The sequence below is a fragment of the Octodon degus genome, unplaced genomic scaffold, assembly GCF_000260255.1.
Source record: "Octodon degus isolate 3935 unplaced genomic scaffold, OctDeg1.0 scaffold00336, whole genome shotgun sequence".
Taxonomy (NCBI): Eukaryota; Metazoa; Chordata; class Mammalia; order Rodentia; family Octodontidae; genus Octodon; species Octodon degus.
Window position 1 is genome coordinate 1,067,683 of NW_004524912.1, and position 6,809 is coordinate 1,074,491.

General features: G+C 36.6%; 1 pseudogene; it reads left to right on the forward strand.

Annotated features, from left to right (window-relative positions):
• Positions 1–5,419: 5,419 nt before the first annotated feature.
• Positions 5,420–6,705, forward strand: LOC101583656 (annotated as a pseudogene).
• Positions 6,706–6,809: the final 104 nt, after the last annotated feature.

Here is a 6,809-nt window from a genome sequence, read left to right on the forward strand (position 1 = left end):
TAGGGGGAAGAGGAAGTTCTCCACACACACTCACGGGATCTGGGCTAGGACTGGGTCTGGGGGCTCCGGGACGGGGTAAAAATTCCTACTCGGCTGGCGGGGTGGGGGACTCACTGCGGAGTGGTGGGGGTTGGCCCAAGGGGCTGGGAGAGGGTCCAGCCCATGCTGTGCCTGGGCTGGGACTTGTCCTGCCAGCGCCGGGTAGCAGGAAGCTCTCCGCACTCTCACCCCACCTGGGCTAGGACTGGGTCTCGAATCATTCTATTTTCTTAACATGATAATGGAATAGAACGTAACTGTAGGCATAAGAGTGTTGCTAGAAATATGATGTTTATGCATTTCTTTGTATTCTGTTCTGAATAACTGAAATATTTAATGTGTTATAGATATACAACTATGAAAACATAAAACACAGGCTACATGCTTTCAACATTATATGACAAATGAAAATCAAAACAACTATCAATCCATACAATAGCCTGGGAGAACTCATGTAGCAGTTACCTCCCAGCTAATTTTTTAAACAAAGTGTTTTTCTAGACTGAGGCAAATAAGAGTTTGATTCTTGTTGAAAAATATAGTTGGGAGGGCTGGCGAGATATTTCAGTGGATTAAGCATCAGATTTGGTAAGTGTAGGTACCAGGGTTTGATCACCAGTCCCACGTGCCATGCCTGCCCCGCCCCAGGGTGTGCTGAGCCAGTGATCATGTCTGGGCATGGTGGCACACACCTGTAACATCAACAATGGGTAGGCTGAAAATGGGAGGATCACTACAAGTCTGAGCTCCACAGTGAGACCTTGTACCAAATACATAAATGAAAAAATAAATAAGATAAATAAAAAAGAAAAATTAAAGAAAAGAAAAATATGGCTGGGAATATATATCAGTTATCTAAAAACCTGCCTGGCAATTGATGGACCTGGGTTTGATCCCTGGGATCTCATGCTGTGATGGCCCTGGAGCCACAGGGTAGTGCCATGCCAGCCACTAGAACCAGAAGTGGTGGCACACATCTGTAATTTGAGTGCTGGGGAGGCTAAGCCAGGAGGATCCCTATGAGTCTGAGCTACAAAGCAAGACCATGAACCAAATAAATAACAGTTTTAAAAATTAAAAAAGAGACTATTCATCACCCTTGTTTAGGAGTCATTTAAATATAACAGGGAATTTCTTTAGTTAAAAATATTGGAAAGAAAATATCTTATGAAATATTGTGAAGGCATACTTGAAAAAAATAATTCAGATGCATACTTCTTTGGGGAATAGCTACTAGGGACTATTTAAAAATTTCTAAGGAATTTGATATCAGGTCTGAATATATAATTCTGTATATGTGAAAATGTTCTCTCATAAAGCTATGTTAATAAATTCCTTGATTCAAATAGTTGAATAAGTGAATTCATAGTCAGATATGCTCTGAAGTAAACCTGAATATTTGTGTCTTGATAAGTTTGAGGTTCAAAAAAGAGTGTACCAGTTTACCTAGTGAGTTTTTCTTGACATACTAGGGAAAAAAATCATTGCTCTCCTAACTTGAATGCTATTTATAAAATTTCATAAGGCAAAGTAATCTTAAAAATATATTCACAAAACTAACTTTATTTTATTTTATTTAGAGTTTGGAGAGAGTAGTTGGAATTCAAAGTCCTTGTGGAAATATAATGTTCTTGTGTTATAGTATCAATGTAATGAAGTCTATTATTGAGGACACCCTTAGAAATTTGCAGAAGGGGATCATGAGAATTAGAAAATACAACTTCAACATTTGTTTCAGACTCCAATATTCTATATCTTTTGTTCTAGTTTAGCTATTTGGTGAAACAGATCAAATATTTTTTTTTTTTTTTTGGTAGTACCAGGGATCAAACTAAGAACCTTGTGCTTTGCGGGGCAAGCACTTATTCTACTGAGCTACCTCCCCAGCCTGGATCAAGTACACTAATAAACTATTTTAAAATCATGGGAAAAATATATATATTCACAAATCATAAGAAAATTTAGCACCATGTCAATTTATTTAGAGAACTTAGTAATGTAATTTGGAATCAGGTAGCATGATGCCTCTAGCTTCATTCTTTCCATTCAGGTTGCCTAGATGATTCAGGATTACTATGGATTTTTGTAATTCCAAATACAGTTTAGGATTGCACTATTTAGTGTGTGTGTGTGTGTGTGTGTGTGTGTGTGTGTGTGTCTTTGAGACAGAGCTTCACTCTTTGAGACAGAGCTTCATTATGTAGTTCAGGCTCTTCTTGAAATCACTTTATAGCCTAGGCTGGCCTCAAACTCACACAGCCTCCTGAGTGCTGGGATTTCAGGCATGTGCCACCACACCTTGTAAGACTGCTTTATTTCTATAAATGAAAAGTGACAGTGGAATTGTGATATGATTTACATTGAATATAAACATTGCTTTGGGTAACTTAGACATTTTAAAAATATTAATTTTTCTAATCTATGAGCATAGTGTATTAAACCATTTATATTGTGTTATACTATTTGCAATTGCCATGTTAGAAATCTTTTATGTGGTTAATTAAAATTATTCAAAGTATTTTTCTAGCTATAGAAAATGGATTATTTTCTTGATATCTTTTTTCTATAGTGTATATAAATACTGTTAATTGATGTATAATGATTTGTATTTTGTATTATTCCTATGTTTATTAGTTCTAACAATTCCTAGATGGAACATTTGGGATTTTCCACATGTAAGATCATGTCCTTGGCAAACATCAACAATTGTATTAAAATAAAACATATTTAAGTTCCAGAGAGCATTAAATAAATTTGCATAAATTACATGACAGCTGTTGTTGTCTGTTATTTATCCAAAGGGACCTCTGCCAAGATGTCTGCTTCTCCCTGACTCGTATGCCATCCGTGAGATGAGCTATAGCTCTCGTACCACCCACCCTCATTCTAATTCTCTGCTTGAAGCATGAAAGTTAAGGTTTGGTAAATGTTGTGCCTATCACTGTATTAAAACCATTAACATAAACAAAATAAAATTGCATAAAATGTATTTAAGAGAATCAAAAATTGAAATTAATTTTAAGTAAACCATAAAAAGTGAAAATTGAGTCTATGAACATGATTTTAATATCTCTGAATATGTGATTGTTAAGATCTAAGACTGTCTGTATATTCTTTAAATGTACTCAGTCTTAAACAAATATAAAATAAAATAAAACTGCTTAGCAGAGTAGTAGGAGCAACAGCATAAAACTCAAAGGTATTGTTGATGTTATTTATGTTTCCAGAGGGTTTCATATGTACTACTAAGGTGATGATCCTCAATAATCCCTTCTAAACTAGATCCTTTTAGATCTCCTTGACTGATCTCAAGTTGGATTTATCAAACATTTTTTGGCTAAAGAATCTCACTTTCCAACAACCTCCCTGCAAGAATGGGAAGGACCAACACTTCTTTATGAACTGTGAACAGTTACTGAAGTGCTTACAACCTTCTTTCACATGCATACTTCTCAACCTATTTTTTTTTCTTTTTTACTTTCAAAAAACTAGTCACTAAAGTCAGACTTACTCATGCCAACTCTATTACTTGAGAAGTTTTTTTCTTTCATAAAGCCAAAAATGTATCCTGTTGAAGGATACAGTTTTTGAGTATAAATATTATCTATACATAACCCATAGGATTTTCTTTGCCCAAATGAATTTATGCATATTCAATGTATATGTAACATTTGATAGTTGACATATAATATGCAATATTATTTATATAAATATTAGTTATATTATTTTACTTTTTCTTCACACTTCTCTTGAAAATAATACTTAGAGACTTCTTTTGAATTCTGTCAGGATAATTATGAGAAAAGTGTAAGAGATAATAGTACTTGTCAGTGCCATGAGTCATTTGTTTTAAATAGATTTGTGGACTAGAATAAATGTGAAACAAAAGTCAATTTTATTGTAGAAGTAGAATATACTGCCTCTACAAAAATACATTAATTGCATACTTTCAAACTCCCTACTCTAAGGTAAATCAGCACTTTATTAATGCAATCATTTGACAAAAACTGAACAGGCATATAATAAAGTCATCTTTAATTTTAAATCTAATTCAAGAAGTGAGTGATTTTCTCTATTCATTTAATTCAGCAAAAAAATTTTTCTGTATTCTTATATGTGCAACAATTAGGCTTTCATGTACTCCCAAATCAGAATAAATAATTATCAAATGTTCAGGTTATTAAATTAATTGGAAAACTGTGCTAATTATATCTGGGTTCTTTTCAGTATCTTTTTCCTCTAAGTGATTTTTGTCAACATGTGCTTTCATGGCAACTGAGATACTGTCACCATGTTCCCAATGCCCTGTCAATGTAACTTCATTGAAATATAAATTGTAAATAATGTTATAATGTCAACGTATGATAAAGGAACTGACATGATGTTAAGGATGCATTCAATGTGGCTGTATCATAAATTCAATGGAAATTGCATATTTATGGAGACCTTCTCAGGATGTCAAACGAGAGTAATGCAGATGTTACATTACTGAAAGAAAAGAAGTCGAGTTAGAAATTTTGTTAAAGATTATATAAATTCTACTGAGTAAAGGCAATTTCAAGTCATGACAATCAAAGTGACTTTTTCTGTAACATGTTTGTATGTATTCTGTGAGAACACTTGCACCATCCCAGTCCATTTCTGGATTCAAGACTGAGTCTCCTGCATTCTGAGAGGGTCGGCGTGTATGAACACAACCTCTTCACTCTTGAATTACTGATATTTTGAAATACTAAGTGATTTCTATTTTAACCATGGGAGTGAAGTATTTTGCCTCCTGTAATTTCAAGGACTGACCCCTTTCAAGTTTCACTTCCAATATACTTTGATCCTGGATGAAAATGGAACTGAAGCCTTACAATTACTGTGGGCTTTAGATCAGACAAGGGCAAAGTACCTAACTCCAGCTAATGTTTAGATATCTTTTATTAAGATACAAATCATTTGACTGAAAATTGAAATCAGTATGGCTATGAAGCAGAATAATAAACTGTACCTTATTCTTTTTTGTCTTTTTCTTTCTGCACCCTTTCTAAGCATTCCTTTCATAAGTGTTCTCCATAATTTTCCACAATTTTATTTTATCTCTTCTTCCCATTTACATGAATACTCTTGTGCTACTGTTCTACTTGGTGGAATTAAGATAGAGGAAGATAGGTTCTGTTTTTAAATGGATTTTTTTCCATTTAAAATAATAACTAAGGCCTGAAGTGACCGCCCGCCACCCTGCCACGGCCTTCCAGGCCCTTGGCCGCCAGCGGGGCATAGACTGCCCAGCTCATAGGGCCCAGGCGTTGCGGGAGAGCAGAGGGCAGGCCCAGGTCCCAGCTGGCCACGTGTCCATCTTTGGCTCTCCTGGTGCAAGGACAACCCGTGGGCCATGGGATGAGTAATCTAAGGTGAATTAGCAGCCATAGAAGCATACACGTCATCAGGAGGAGATATGGCACGTCAGCTCACTGTTGATGATGTACACTTACTGAACTATCCTTCTGCCTTTGATGTTGGCTATACTCTGGTACACTCAGCTATATGTATTCAAAGACAGGATATGCTAGCCATATTGCTTACGGAGGTGTCTCAACAAGTAGCAAAGTGTATTCCAGCAATGATGTATTCTGAACTGACAGAATAAATCCGAAGAGAAATAGCTGCCTCTCTTCATCAGGGAGAAGGGAATTTTTCTTGCTATTTTCTATCTGACCTTGGCACATTTACTTTGCCAGCAACAGTCCTAGAAAAATTATTTGATGAGATGCTTGATAGAAATGTTCAAAAAAGAGTTGCAAGAAGAGTCACTTATCATAAACTGGTCCTTGGAGTTGGCTACACGTTTGGACAGTCGACTCTATGCTCTTGGAACCAGACTGCAGGAGACTATTTAGTTGGCTCAGTACTACAAGCTACCTGGGGCATTTACGACAAGGACTGGGTGTTTTGGAAAACCCTGAATGACAGCCTACATGATTGTTCACATTAATTTTATACATGATGGAAAGATCAGGAATTTTGGTATTCTCAGAGCTTTGGTTTACATTTTTCCTTGAGAGAAGAACAATGGCAAGAAGACTGGGAATTTATATTCTCTCTTGCTAGTCAACCTGGGGCAAGTTTGGAACAGACACACATTTTTATACTTGTACATATTCTTAGACAACCAATTATAGCTTATGGAGTAAAGTATTATAAGAGTTTCCAGGGAGAAACTTTAGGATATACTCGGTTTCAAGGGGGTTATCTACCTTTATTGCAGGAACAGGGTTTTTGTTGGAAAAGTCCGAGTGCTCTTGGCTGTACAAGGGCCCCTTCTCTGCTTTGGTTGCCATGGAGAATCATGGGCATGGTAACCAAGTGCTGGTGCTACCAGGAACACCAGCAGTGATCACATTTTTACCTCCAGTTGACATTTAAAGGAAACTACTCCACATACATTTTCTATCTGCTCAGGAGCTGAGTAATGAGAAGCAGCAAGGGACACTGCCCAGGGTGTGGCTGGATTGCTGTGAGACCGAAGGGGAGTTCTAGTTGCCATGCAGAAAAGCTCTCAGAGGCGTGATCATCCCTGTCACATAGACAGTAGAAAAATGGCTCAATCGTTACTGACAAATTCAGCCTTGTGCATCCCTGTCTGATGGAGAGGATGATGAAGAGGATGAAGATAAATGAGGCTCAGAAATACCAAGGTATCAGAGCTATGGTGATGATCAAATTTTGTGTGGTGCTCCAAGTACTGTCCAGTGTGAAATGAAACAAACCTGGCAAGATTTTTT